The sequence below is a fragment of the Lagenorhynchus albirostris genome, chromosome 4 (genome assembly GCF_949774975.1).
Source record: "Lagenorhynchus albirostris chromosome 4, mLagAlb1.1, whole genome shotgun sequence".
NCBI lineage: Eukaryota > Metazoa > Chordata > Mammalia > Artiodactyla > Delphinidae > Lagenorhynchus > Lagenorhynchus albirostris.
In genome coordinates, this window is record NC_083098.1 from 75,671,025 (window position 1) to 75,686,864 (window position 15,840).

Here is a 15,840-nt window from a genome sequence, read left to right on the forward strand (position 1 = left end):
TCCTTATCTGTGAATATGTTGAAATAAGAACTAATTCACATCATGAATAGAGAAAAGTAGGAATGCGCAAAGGGTCTGGGTGATAAGGTTAATTTATATTGCATTTCAGTGATAAAACCTTATGATGCTATCACAGAGCATAAATCAGTTTTTATTGCTCAATCAATGCAGGACTCTTGAAAGATCAAAACACTTTACATTTCTAAAGCTCTGTATCTTTTAAAAATAATCAGAGCCAGGAAAAAAAAAAAAAGCGGGTAGCCCCATAAGGAATTCAATTTAAATATTTGAGTTTTCTGTCAACCAAAAAAATTTTAGATAAGATGGTTTGATTTATCCCCAAGCTCCAGACATGGGGGAGGGTGAGGAGAGGAAAAATAAAAAAGAAGGAAAGAATCAGACAATTGTTAGCCAACTTTGTTGTAAGAAGGACCAAAAAGATTGGCCCAAATCTTATTCTATCTGTGTGCCAACTATAATTTAGTAAAAGATAACACACTGTGGCTATGCATTTCTGCTTCATATCACTGGTCAGAATTTCTGGTGTGTCTCATTTCCATATACCAACAGATACATAACTATGAACAGTAAGGAAAAGGGCTGGAATTTAAACATAATAAAACATTGATATTTGAAATCTGCTTATCATTAAAAAAAGAAAAATCATGCTCTGATATCCTAGATGGCTGGAATGCTTTTTCTAGCAGCAATGAAAGCTATGAAATGTACTTTAAACTATGCACTGTTCTCTCAACCCCTGCTGTAAATTCTACTGAAGTACACATTTTTTTGACTGTGATAGAGGCTTCTGGTATTTTTGAGACATTAAACAGATATTTTAATTCTAGACTGAAGATTTTTCTTATATTTAAATTCACTGGGAGGGATCCCATTATATAAAATTTCTCAGTAAAAGGTAAGTTAATATTAAAACATCATGAGCACCAAGAGAAATAAACATCATTCTCTTAGGGGAAAAAAGTTGAATTGCCAAAAGAAAGAAAAAAATTCATTTTATCATTTCACATATAAACATATGCCTTCTTTCCAAGAGATTGTTATTAAATTGTCAGTTAACTAAACATATATGTTCCAGAAAAGTGGTTTTTTAAAACATTGTAAACTGAATTGTATTTTTCCCACTGGCTTTTCATCATGGAAAATGTGTTCTGAAAGTAAAAAACAAATGGACTCTAAGAAACCCATTTGTTTGGACCCAAAATGTTCACTCACAGAGTAAGATGCCCATCTCAGTCTCTCCATTTACAGAGAATCTGTTCCTCTGGACTGACACTGTGGTTGGTTCATCGGTTTTCCCATAGCTCTCTGCAGAGTGGCTATATTTAATGGCTGGCAGAAAGAGCCTATTAGGGCTAAAGTGGAACAGATCTCTTTATGACACTGTTCTTTGTTCTGCAGCCAGATTGTTTGAAAAAGTATTCTATGCTCAACGCCTGTTTCTTTATTATTTTCTTGCTTATTAATCTAGTGTAGTCTGGCTTCTGGTACTTTTTTGCTGACAAGTCCTCTGGGCTACTAAATATAAGGGCATTTTTCTCAGCCCTCATTCTTCTTCATTTCTTTGCGATATTCACTACCAGATTGTCACCACTTTCTTGTACATCTCTCTCTGTTTTCTGGGACTTCCGGCTCTCCTGATTGTGATGGAGTGCAAAGTCAGTTACACATGGAGGTGAATCACAGTTCTGCTACTTATTAGCCAAATTTCAATTTATTTATCCATAAAAATGGTGAAACTATTTCCTGGAATTTTGAAGGAGAAAGAAAGCTCTGAGCAGAGTGAAGATTATGATTATCAGGCAAACTGGAATTGGTGTGCTGCAGTTATATTCTATCTGTGGGGAAATCTACGTGGGAAACTATATTATAAGAGGGTTGTAAAATCAAAACAAACAAATCAAATTAGATGATTTCCCCCTTTCTTTCTTGGGAACGTACCAATTCATTCTTTCCACTTAAGTTGTCTTTTTCTAGCCTTTACGCTGAATATTTCCCTTTTGATAACGCATTCTTTCTTTAAGCAGAATTCTAAATAGTTTTTCCATTTTCAGCTTAGTTATTATCTCTTCCCTGACTCTGTTCACCCCCCAAATCACCTTGGCTGTATTTGGGATTCCCAAGCCTCAGTGGTCACACTTTTACAGGAAAATCTCTTGAGCTACGTTTCCAGATGATAATCTGATCCAGTGCGTTGTGAAGCTTCTGAATTCACTCTCCTTGTTTGGCAGCACTGGAGTGTTAGGTCCACATAATCACCATCAGTGTCTCTCTTCCAAATGAAATGTGATGAGTGTTTTCAACCATTTGTGAAAAGACTAGCCTTTAACCAACACATTTTCTAGCTCTGAGCCACTGACCAAGTTCTAGTTTGTTTTGTCCATCCTAAAATGTGATGTCCAGAGCTGAGTAAAGATGTGTTGTTCTTTGCCTCTTTTTGGACACCATACTTCTCTTAATGAAGCCCCAGATGAAATTAGTGATTTTTGCTTCCCACCAGTGCCACACCCACTATCATTTCCTCCTTTTACGGCTTTGAAAAATAGCTTAAATCAAAACACTAAAATTTTATTCGATGTATACTTTTTTCAACATTATTGAGAGTACTCTGCTTCCTACTATTGGTATTGAGTTCATCCAGTTCTGTGTTTTGATCACATTTATATCTTTTGCCTTCATTGTGGAGAATTTTGTTTGGGATTAAGGGGAACATGTATGCATACACATCCATGTGTACGTGCGTGTGTGAACTGGGTGTGGAGATTGTGAAACTTTGCAAAATGGATAGGTTAAAACCTAATAAGACTAACGTACCATTTGATATATGGTAATTGATAAGAGATAAGAAAATCTGGATGCCTCATGGGGAACATGCACTGTTGAACTCTCACATATCCTTGTCTTCATGTATTAGCTCTTGCCACAGTTTGGGGAATGAGGAAGGGAATTGACTTTTATTGGATAGCTACTTTGTTTCAGGCATTATAACAAGTTTACATAGTTTGTTTCATTTAATCCTCCCAGTAGTCTTGTCAGTTTGGTACTCTTCTCCCCCCTCCCCAGATCTCAACCCACCCTTCTGCTGTGCGGTGCTGGGGCTGGCGCTGGGCAGACCACATCCTGCTCTTCAGCTGGCTTCCTGGTGGGCTACACTGATGAGGGGTGCCAGAGGGAAACTGCAAGTCTGGAAGGGGAAGAAGCAACTTGCCTCTTTCCCCCTGCTGCCTGTGGATTTTGCTTCTGCTTGTCAGTGTCATGCCAGCAGCACTTCTTCACCGCGGCAGTGGCAGGTCCTTCCTGTGGGAGCAACTGAATCCAGTTTGCAGTTCTTCCAGTACTTGCAGAACCTGCTTCATGGCACCCCCTCCTCAGAGGCACCAACCTAGCCAAGTAGCACTCCGTTCTCAAGAGGTGTAATTCCAGCCTCTGTGTTTCTTCCATCCTACTGGTGGTAGCTTCTTCCAACAGTTGCTGCCTGCATGATACCTTGGAGTTCTCCTTTACCTTTCAGTTACCCAGTTAACAATTCTGTATGTTAAATTTTCTCTGCTCAAATAACTGGTGCATTTTCTACCTTCTGCCTGGGCCCAGCCAGGATACAACCCGGGTCTGTCTGACTTCTGTATCAGGAATCAAACTGCTGGGGGTGGGGGGGGGCAGCTGCTACAGAGCCACAGACACAGATATGGTTGTGCCATTCCTCTGTCTAAAACCATTTGATGGTTCCCCATTGCCTGAAGATAGTGTCCCAACTCCTTAGCATGCTATTTATAGAAATCTTTCTGACTTCTAGCCTCATGCTTCACCCATCCACTCAAATTGCTTTTCCTCCCTACTCCCCATTCCTCAGCAGGAACTTCTGTAGATCCAGGTCTTTGTTGTTTTCACCTGAAATATTCTCGTTTGATTGTCCCTCCAGGTTTCCTCCACCCTTCTCTACCTGTGCTTCTGGAGGCTAACCGTTATGGACTGCCTCAGCACGCTTTTCTGCCCTTGGCCTCTCAGTTCGGTTTGGCCAATGGGAGGCATGGGCAGGAGATTTAGAGGGTGGGGGGAGAGTATGGTTAGGGTATTGTTTGCCTCGCTTCATCCCTGCTAGCATGCAATTGGTTGCTTCCCTCTACCCTTCCCTTGTTGGTTTTCCTTAACACTCCTGATTTCCCTTAGCCTAACTTCTTAGGCATTCCTGTTGTTATGTTTGCCTTATTTTTCCTGTTAGAGTGCCATCTTTTTCCTGCTGGGACCTTGACTAATATAACACTCACTTTACACTACGTGCTTGTGCACACACGCATGCACACACACACACAAACACTTTCCTGTCAAACCCACCTTATTTTTCATGATCTAGTACAAATGTCACTTTCTCTGTGGAACCATATCTAATTCCCCTTTAACCTTCTTCCTACACCCTCCTCAGCAAGCTGCATTGATTGCTCTGGCTTCTGAGGACGCACAGCTCTTTTTCTTATTTCTCTTAGTGCTCTGTCCTAGCACTTAACCACAGTGCAAAATAGTTAAATGTGTGTGGATCCAAAACTTTGCTAGACAGTGTCCATTTCATATTCTCCATTGGCTGTTTGGCTTGGTATATAGTGTGTGGCTTAGTACTTGCTGCTTGAATGAATGGATTGCCTGATGCGTGTGAATGAGTAGTAGACGGACAATGTGTATTTCTACTTTCAGTTATATGCATTAATATTTCTATTTACAACTTTCCTTTATGATATTTCTTGTTCCTCCTGATATATTGTAGCATCTGATCATGTCTTCTTTCTTGATGCTCTTCCCTTGGTCTTCATGTCACTCTGCTCTTCTGGTTATCTTCCTCTTTCTGATAATTGTTTTATGCTTTTTTTCCTTAATTCTAGTTTCCTAGAAGACTATAGATATTTTGGTATCCCCTGTTGTGCCTTGCACATGGATACTCGGTTAATAATTGCTACCGATCTTAAAGCCTGACCCTACTTCCCTCCTCCCTCCAAAAAAAGAATGCTCATTTCATCCTTCAGGCTTTTAAAATTCTCCCCCAACATTTTCTCCATCATATCTCGCATCCCCTGTCATTCTTTCTAAAAGATGACATCTTCTATCCCTATCGGTACTGTTTTTGTTCATACTTCTATTATAGCAGTTACCACCAGACCCTGAGTAGTTGGGCCTGAGAATTCTTATCTGTGCTTCTTAGTATTGTCCACACCTAACACAAGACCTTGAAGTTACTATATACTCAGTAAGTGTTTATGGAATGAATAAATAAATTCTTGAATTAATACTCTCAGTTGATATTTGTTATGTATTTATTTAATGGATTGCTTTTTCTGTCTCCCTCCTATGGAATCCAAGAGTGACACTGATTTAGAACATCAGTTCTCAAAACTTTCTGGTCTCAGAACCCCTTTACATTGTTAAAAGCTATTGAGGGGAATTCCCTGGTGGTCCAGTGGTTAGGACTCGGCACTTTCACTGCCCGGGGCCCAGGTTCAATCCCTGGTCAGGGAACTAAGATCCTGCAAGCCATGTGGTGCGACCAAAAAAAAAAAAAAACAAGCTATTGAGGTTCACAACAACCTATGAACAGCAAAAAAAGAAACTATGTGGACACCAAGAGCTTTTGTTTATGTGGAGTATATCTATTTTTTTTTTAACATCTTTATTGGGGTATAATTGCTTTACAATGGATGGAGTATATCTATTGATACATGTGAGACAGATAGAAAGAAAATATCATGTCAGGAATTCAAGCGGAAAATTTTTAAAATATTAATTAATATAAAAATATTATAATAAACCTGTTACATGTTAATGTAACATATTTTTGTGAAAATGACTATATTTTCTCAAATAAAATAATGTAAGGAAAAGAGTGGTACCACTTTACATTTTTGCACATCTCTAACGTCTGGCTTAATAGAAGACAGCTGTATTCTCATATCTCCTTCTTCATTCAATCTGTTGTGATAGATTATTTTGGATAAAGTATATAAAGAAAAGCTGACCTTAAAAAGATACGTAGTTGAAAAAGGAAGGAGTATTTTAATAACTTTCCAGAAAATTGCAGATATTCTTTGATACTACACCAGGTTTACAAGAGGTAATTTCTTACAGGTTAATTGCAATGTGGAATATGAAACCATATTGCTGACTTTTCCATACTCTGGTACATTAAAACCCATTGGTGTCTCTTGCACTTTGAGTGGCGCTTTTTTTTTTTTTTTTTTTTTTTTTTTTTTGCGGTACGCGGGCCTCTCACTGTTGTGGCCTCTCCCGTTGCGGAGCACAGGCTCTGGACGTGCAGGCTCAGCGGCCATGGCTCACAGGCCCCGCCGCTCCGCGGCATGTGGGATCTTCCCGGACCGGGGCACGAACCCGCATCCCCTGCATCGGCAGGCGGACTCTCAATCACTGCACTACCAGAGAAGCCCTGAATGGCTCTTTTATGCACATATTATTTTATAGCATTGTACATTATCACTTGGGCAATATTGGTTCTTTAAGTTATGCAGATTTTCGAAATGTTTACATATATTATACAATATAACAAAGCCACATTTGTCAATATCACCACTGATATCATTAGAAAATCTTTAAGTATTAGGAATGTAAAGATATAGGGGCAGGTACAAGTTTTCCAAAATTATAATTTCACATGAAAACTTGAGTTTCGATATTGACAATACAAACTGTTAATTGTTTTCCTTGAAGTGACAGATTCACTTCATTTACTTGTTGGAAAAAATGTGTGAAGAACCATACTTTTTCAGTTGTCTTTTCGGTAAAAATTTTATGCCATTATAACAGTGTGAACAGCAGTTCACAACTCAAGTAATCACATCAGTGCTTTTCCTTGAGGCAATGGTTGCACTGATACTTTGGTTGCCCCAGAAGTGCTTTTTGTATATTTCCCATTTCTTTACACAAAATATTGATGTTTTCTTAAGCGTTGAGATTTGATAAAATTAGTAACATTTGATTTTTCATCATGGCCATTCTGAAAGTGAAACTGACTACTCGCGTAATTTGGTACCACTGCCTTGATTGGTGCTAAGGCACTGGCACTTTTACCCACCACTGTTTTTGTACCGTCAATGCAAACACAGGATAGTAACAAAATCAAGTAGCATCTTTGTATTAGTATGAAAATAGTTCTGACTTTTTGACTACCTGAAAGTGCCTCAAGGACCCAGGGGTCCATGGAACACCTTCGAGAACCATTATTTAAAAGAGTATCATATTCTCTGAGGTCCAAGATTAGCACAGTTTTCTAGAGGTCATTGGAATCAGTAGAAGGGGGAAAACTCATTGAAATTTTTTCTATACATTATCCAGATTTAGCCGTAATAGACAATTGTTCTCATTCATTTAAAAGGTATTTATTATGTGTTCATAGTATATAATTAGGTCCTTGTAGGGGATAAGAAACATGAAAAAATACTGTCTTATTTTCAAATGAACAAGTTAATTAACTTTTCTGAATCTGTTTTCCTGTCTTCAAAATGGGATTCCATTGTCTGCTAACCCGACAATTAGATGAGATGATTTATTATGTAACATATAAATGTTTGTGAAATTCAGCGTGTTCTGTAAAAGGAGGATATAGCATGATAAAATTATTTACTGCCTCCTGGGCAGATAAAAGCCATTATAAAAAATAATGACCAATGGTCATACAATTGCATATGAAGAGTATTCTACCAGATTTAGGGGTGGAATTACATTGCCTGTATGATTGCTTCCTGATCATCTTAGTTGGAAAACATGTGACTAGAGTAATGATTTCCAGAAGTGAAAGTGGAGATTGGGGTTTTAGTTACCTAGTGATTATGTTGGAGCCTAAGTAGTGAATTTCTAAAGGAAATATAACATAAGGGTGATCATCCAGGAAAAGAAAGTAGAATGAGTGAGAGGAGGGTTGAAGGCAGAGTCGTAAGGAACACATCCATTTAGGGGCGTGAAGAAGAAGAGGATCTAGAGAAAGAGACAGAAAGAGTTTTTATTGAATTAATGATTAATAGTGCCCGAAAGCCTTAAGGTCACTAAGCACATATTTCTTTCTTACACTTCATCACCTAAAACAGAACCTGAATTGCCTGTTTCTCTGTTTCCCCATCCACAAAATGGGAATCTGAATTTCTAATATCCCATCTTCAAGCATCTGCCCTCTGGCTCTATATTTTTAACTTTAATTGGTGCATCTTTTTCTTCATTTTTTTCTCCTCCTCCTCTTATTAATCTTTATATTTTCTCAACAGAAGGGATCCTCAATATATGAGAATATGGGCTAGGAGTTCAAAAACCCCAAGGGACGCTCCATTGCTGTGGGGTGGGAGTTGCTTTACTTGGAGGCTATTCTTTCCAAGTCAGGGTAGACCCACCAAGGAAAGGCTGCTTACCTGGCAGGCTGGTAATCTGCCCCTTAGATAACAGGGGTAATCTGTCTGTTCCTTTCTGTGCTCTCTGCTGAGTTTATAAACACTGATGCAGTGTTTAACTTAGCCTCAGGAAGGCTGCATTTCCAAAGAAAGCCAAACCCTAAGTGTTTCTGGTGGTTTTATATTTCACTGTTTTTGTAAAAATTTCAGGGAGAGCTGTTTATTTTCTATTTGTGACCTATGGTCTTGCAGCAGTTATACTTTATTCTGTACTATCCTGAAAACATATCTTGCAATAGATTTCTCAATTTTGGATCCATTTGATTGAATTGATTCATATAATTAAAATGATCTTTTCACATTACTTTCTTATTCTGTCTTTGTAATACTACAGAGCTCAAAAATTTGTGTAACAAGAAACATATACTGTTTAAAGGATATCCTAGGAAATCCTTCTTCAATATTCATAGTGTTAAAAAAAATGGACATCAATTCCCAGCTGGGTTTTATCCAAGTTTCACTATACAGATTGCTGTATATACTGCCCTTCAAATCCCTACGGGAGAAGATTTATACTGTCTTCCCTCTTCCCCCCCTTAATAACCTGTTTCAATGCCTAATAGTCATCACGATCGTGGAATTTTTTTCTCATGTCTGACTTAAGTTTCTCCACCTGCGTGTTAACCATATTTCTTTGTCCTTTGACCTCAGTAGAGGTGGGAAACCGACAGTTATTATTACTCTTATATTTCTTTTTCTGTTGAAAGCCAATGCTTCATCCATTGTACAAATCAGTGATAGTAATAGACTCAGATTTCCCAGAGAAAAATACTGGTCTGTTCATTTCACATGAAACAGACATTATTTTATATCAGAACCAAGAGACTATTTAAAAAGTAAAATAGTCTTTAAAATTCATATCATAGCATTAGTAAAATAAAAAGTAATTGTCTATCCCCCCTCCCTATCATCTTACTCTTCAATGTAACCTTTGCTCTGAAATCAGTATCTTGCCTTCCAGGCCTTTTGTATGTAATTAGGTAAGAAAGTAAGTAAATAAGCAAGTAAACAAACAATGAGAAAAATAAAATAAAGGTGCATACTAAGAGCATGGCAATGTGGTTTCCATTGTGACTTTTTGTTTTTCTCCCCTCTCTCTTATTAGAGTTTTGGCTACCCAGCATAAAATACCATGAAGGAAACATAATCATACAGTTGTGCGAGGTTTTAAACATTGTATGTATACTTTAAAAATTATGTTAAGTTTGATCATATTTAAAATGTGTGGTTATATTGATACAACCATGGAAAACTATTTGGCAGTATCAACTTTAGATAAATGTACACTGATCCAGTGGTTTCACACCTGGGCATGTATCCAATGGAAATGAGTCTACCAAAAGGTATGTAGTAGAACGTTCATAGCATCATTATTTATAATGGCCCTGAGCTATAAAACCTAAAGATCCTTCAAAGTAGAATGGATAGAGAAACTATTATAGTCATATAGAACAATAAAACACAGTGAGAAAAAAAAAGATTGAGATTTTGGATGATGTTGAATTTAAAAAAGCTAGATACAAAATAGTATATCTGTGTAATTCTGTTTATTATGACGTTCAAAAGCAGACAAAAAAGTGAGTTGTGTTGAGAGAGTTAAAAGTAATAGTTTGCTGTTGTGAGCTTATTGATGAGGTAGGTATTGATGGAATCTTCTAGAGAAAATATGATACCAAAGATAAAAGATATAGAGAACCAAGTCAGGAGGCCCAAGAACTATTAGAAGTTTCAGAAAGAGAGAGAAAGCAGAGGACAGGAAACTAGCAAAGAAAGAATGTAAGACTTTCCCAGATGTGAAGAAAGACATATCAAGTATATAGAATAGGCTTAACTGAAAAGCAAGTGGAAAGAATAAAACCCCTCTAAACTAGACACAATCACTGTGACTCCTCAGAGTCACAAGAGAATGAGAGGCTCCTATGGACCTCAAGATGGAAAAAAGAAGCTTATCTACAAAGGAACAAGAATAAGACTAGCACACATTACTTATGAGCAACGCTGAGCCAGAAGATAATGAAGCAATGCATTATTTTCAACCTAGAATTGTAGATCCAGATAAACCGTTATTAAACTTTGAGGGCAAGAAAAAGCCTTTTCAGAGATAAGAGAACTTTGCTTTCCACACATCTTTTCCGAGGAAGTTACTTGAGGGTGTCCAGCAAAACAAGGCAGTATAGCAAGAAAGAAAAATCAGGGATTTAGCGAAGCGGTGTTCCAATAGAGGAGAGCAATAAAAGGCGTTCCAGGCTGCTGACTGTGCAAAAAGGCCTAAAGAACAATCTGCCCATGATGGAACAGGGGAATGAAGGAGTTCGGTAGTAAAGTATTCAGGGAGGGGGAAAAAAAACCCCAAAAAACCCCACAAATCAACTATACCTCAATTTAAAAAAAACAAACAACACAACACAACACGGACTTCAAAGATAAGACAGTGTATTAGAAATTAGGAGAGTTTACAACTTTGATTAAAGCAGGGAATGCTCCTCCCCCGCCCCCTCAGAAAAAGCCCATATGCATTCTAGGACCCAAGTGTATTCTATGCATAAGGAAATGTAATCATAGCTTGTACATTGGGTCTGTCATTAATAGTTATATAGTTTATAATGATACAAACACTATTGACTAATTTTGAAGTTTCGAATCATGCTATAGAAAAAGCACATTAGACTAAATTATGGTTACAAAACAAAATATAAATGCTATCAATCTTGACCGGATGAAAATAAAAGTACAGATGATTTGGCAGATGAAAGGGGGAAATACGAAGTAGAGGGAAGGGTAAGGGGAACTAATATCCTCTGCTTAGAAGACGAAAAGCCATAGCATACCATCTGTAGTTGACAGAACAAAGAAGAAAGTTTAAGTATGTAATGTAAGTTACAAAGATAACCAGCAGATGGGGAGGAAAAGTGCTTGAAGTCTTGTCTGCTTATGGACTATCTCACGATCTCTTTGTTGTGTGTTCCTTTCCCTTTTTAAATTCCTTTTTGTCTTTCTGATGAAATGAGAAGAGGATGTAAACCGATGTGTTCATGCTACCCTCTGAACCTTTCGTACGTTATTTACAAAACTCCGAAACCATCTTTGGTACACAAGATTCTGGCTCTCTTATGCCAACTGTTGAATTAATATTTGAAATTTTCCCTGACAGTGCTGCCCACCAACCAACAGTTTAATATTAGTAGAGTTGCCACCATTGTCTACATATTAGTATAAGTGCTTTTGCTATAATTTACACGCATTCTTGGAAAACTTGTTTTGCAAAATCACATACTAGTTATCAGGGCTCGTGATAAAATAAATATCACTAGCAGGGCTTCCCTGGTGGCGCAGTGGTTGAGAGTCCGCCTGCTGATGCAGGGGACACGGGTTCATGCCCCGGTCCAGGAAGATCCCACATGCCGCGGAGCGGCTGGGCCCGTGAGCCATGGCCGCTGAGCCTGCGCGTCCGGAGCCTGTACTCCGCAACGGAAGAGGCCACAACAGTGAGAGGCCCGCGTACCTCAAACAAACAAACAAACAAACAAAAATCACTAGCAGAAGCCCATTCAAAAATCGATACAAATTTATAATTAGAGCACTAAAGTAAACGATAAAAATACTAGCACAGTTAAAAAGATTGGCCAAATTCCTATAGATAAAGACTATAGATAAACATTACTGCATATATGGGACTTTATGTGAACAAAAGAGTTGAAGGTAGCTCACTGGAAGGTAATGTAAAGAGGAGCTGAGGCTGTTTGGTTATGGAGGCAAAGGCAAAATGCACTAAAGGTCAGGGAGAACCAAACAGGAAGCACTTCCAAGACAGTGCACGTGGCCAAGCAGAGCCAAGAAGAACTAGGAATGTAATCAGTGCTCAGCTCCTCTTGTGGCTTGCAGGGTTCAGCTATGTTTGTTTATTTTGTGTCCAGCTGCTCTTATTTGGCGGCACAAAATGTTAAAATGAGAAAAAATGACAAATGAATAGATATTTTTGTGTAATATTAAAATTATTCATGTTTGCCAATTACGTGTGAGTTAATAAACCAGAGTTTTAACAGAACGTTATATTTAAATATTTTAATATACTTTGCCTTTATTATATTAGAAAAATGATTAAAAAGGAGAAAAATGAAATGCTGATATTTGATTTCTGGAAACACATGTCTTAAAACATAACTTTGAGGACTTCCCTGGTGGCACAGTGGTTAAGAATCCACCTGCCAATGCAGGGGACATGGGTTCGATCCCTGGTCCGGGAAGATCCCACATGCCGCGGAGCAACTAAACCCATGCCCACAACTACTGAGCCTGCGCTCTAGAGCCCATGTGCCACACTACTGAAGCCCATGTGCCTAGAGCCTGTGCTCCACAACAAGAGAAGCCACCGCAATGAGAAGCCCGTGCACCGCAACGAAGAGTAGCCCCCGCTTGCTGCAACTAGAGAAAGCCTGCCTGCGCACAGCAGGGAAGACCCAATGCAGCCAAAAATAAATAAATTTATTAAAAAACAAAGCTCCCCCCCAAAAAACATAACTTTGTTTATTCACATTTCACACACTGGGTTTTCATTTGTGTTTTCAGGACAATGATGAATAAAAAACATGCAATGGGGCTTCCCTGGTGGCGCAGTGGTTGAGAGTCTACCACCAGTAGAAAGATGGTTACTTTCTACCATTAAGACACAATTTGGGGATTAAATCAAATCTAGCACTGACAGAATACTTTTTTTTTTTTAAGAAAATCAACAAAGAATCATATATGTGTAGATATTCTAAATATATCTTACCAAGCCACAAAGCAGGTTCAGAAAGTTATAGTTTATCAAATGTATATAATAAATGGAAGAGTAAGTTCCATAATTGATTTGAATACAATGGAATTCAATATTGTAAGGATCACAGACAATATAAATATATTAAATCTTTTTATTTTCCAGATATGTCCCCTTTCTCCCAAGAGATAATTCTATTTCAATAAGAGTTTCAAAATATACATAAAACTGATGGTTGTTAAAGTTTTGTGTTTGTTTCTTAACTAAATTGAAATCAGAAGCCCATTTCACTTCCTTAAAAACTATAAAAAAGAAAAAGAAAGCCTAATAGATTTTCTTACTTGAAAACTATTTTTCAAATTTCAAAATTGTCCCTTTTCAAAGAGTTGCTATGTATTATGCAGTTTTGATATAAAATAGCCCTTGTTTTTAGGACTTTAAAAAAATGTGTTGCAAAGCCTTCTTGGGTTGACATTTTAAAATCACCATGTAAATCTGCCTGACAAGTTTTTTTGTTTTTTTTTGGTAATATGAGATGTGAATAAATGTTCTATTACTTTTTCAACACCTGGTTCTAGTTGCTTGCAGTTTTAGTTGATATGAACTGAGAAGTTTTCTCAAGTTGTTAGCCTCACAGTATAGCATTTTTGGTAGTCAGTCAGTTGATTTTGACTTGTTTTATGTAAGATTGTGATTAAATTTATATTTTAAAAATGTCACTAGCCTGTATTTTAAAGCATTTGTGTGAAGTACTCTTTTACTAAATTCCAATTAACATGTTACGAATTTTTACCAAAAAACCCCCCTGCTTTCATGACATATCTAAGGAAGTGTTAATGGCTTGTGTGTGTAAGAAAAAGGTATACAGAGGGGAACAGAATGGAGCAGCAAAGGTGAATAATTGCTGATTCACAAGGTAGTGTTCTGTTGGCATTTCCTGTTACGAAATATATCCATTTGTTCCTTTGGATCTCGTGCCTTATGTAGGAAGGCAGTGTTATGTAAATATGGTCACTGAGTCCAAGTCTGAGCTAGGAAATTGCTAACTGGATAAAAAGTTTAATAACTATGTTTTTGAATTGAAGACATTCTTTTTTAAAAAAATATTTATTTATTTATTTACTTATTGGCTGTGTTGGGTCTTCGTTGCTGCGCTGGCTTCCTCTAGTTGTGGCGAGCGGGGGCTACTCCTCGTTGCAGTGCATGGACTTCTCATTGGGTGGCTTCTCTTGTTGTGGAGCACGGGCTCTAGGGCATGCAGTCTTCAGTAGTTGTGGCACGTGGGCTCAGTAGTTGTGGCTCGTGAGCTCTAGAGCATAGGCTCAGTAGTTGTGGTGCACAGGCTTAGTTGCTCCACGACATGTGGGATCTTCCCTGACCAGGGCTCAAACCCAAGTCCTCTGCATTGGCAGGCGGATTCTTAACCACTGCGCCACCAGAGAAGTCCCTGAATTGAAGACATTCTTATCTTTAAATTGAACATATGGTTATTGCAGTCGAAATCTAAACAGACTGGTGACTTTCTCGGATGATTTCCATTTCTTGAGGTCTCTCTAAAGCACAGTTATGTTATGAATGCATTGTATGTATTCTGAGCCTTTCTTAAAGAATTTTTATTTATTTATTTTTTGCGGTACACGGGCCTCTCGCTGTTGTGGCCTCTCCCGTTGCAGAGCACAGGCTCCAGACGCGCAGGCTCAGCAGCCATGGCTCACGGGCCCAGCCGCTCCGCGGCATGTGGGATCTTCCTGGACTGGGGCACGAACCCGTGTCCCCTGCGTCGGCAGGCGGACTCCCAACCACTGCGCCACCAGGGAAGCCCTATTCTGAGCCTTTTAAATTCCTCCTCCTTCAGTCCAGGAGATAAGGTTGGAGAGGTGGGCAATTACATATCACATAGAGCCTTTCATGGTTTCAGGACATTTTAGTTTTTGCCTTAGCAATACTTACCACAATAATGATTAAGCAGTTGTTTGTATAATTGTTTTATGACTTTCTCTCTTGATACACAAAGCTCTGTGTGTCCAGGGACCACACTGCGTCACCTGCAGCACAGTGTATAAACAAATAAATGGAGCTCATGGCAATGTTAGATTTGAACACATTTCATGTGAAAACTTGTTTTCATATATTTAATGTTAATATTTAATATGTCAAGATGTTTTTGTGTAAAAATATTAATCATCTGCACAAAAGATCCCCATCTCCTAAGAAGAGAATGAGATGTAATGAGCTGAATTAATTAGGAGAGCATCCAGGAATCATTTGCCTTCTTTATTTGTTGGCCATGAGGACAGATTTTTGTCTGATTTGTTCATGGGTTTATTCTTAGCAGTAAGAACAGTCCCTGGCACAGAAATATATGTTGAGCCAATGGATTGATAAAAGTTAATGACACTCACAACTCAACAGGAAGAAAATAAACAACCTAATAAAAATGAGCAAAAGATTTGAACAAACTTCACCAAAAAAGATATAGGGTGACAAATAAGCACTTGAAAAGACCAACATTATTAGTCATTAGAAAAATACAAATTAAAACCACAGTGAGTTGTTGCTAGATACCTAATAGAATGGCTAAAACCAAAATAACTGGCAATACCAAGTTCTAGTGAGGATGTGAGGCAATAGAAA

At 38.1% G+C, this 15,840-nt stretch overlaps 1 protein-coding gene and 1 non-coding gene across 2 annotated transcripts in view; both read left to right on the forward strand.

The window, feature by feature from the left end:
* Positions 1–15,840, forward strand: part of SCFD2 (sec1 family domain containing 2) — a 396,683-nt gene that overhangs the window by 49,466 nt on the left and 331,377 nt on the right. The window lies entirely within an intron of this gene.
* On the forward strand, positions 5,448–5,520 carry TRNAE-UUC (transfer RNA glutamic acid (anticodon UUC)). Its single transcript has one exon. It is a non-coding gene; the product is annotated as a tRNA-Glu (tRNA).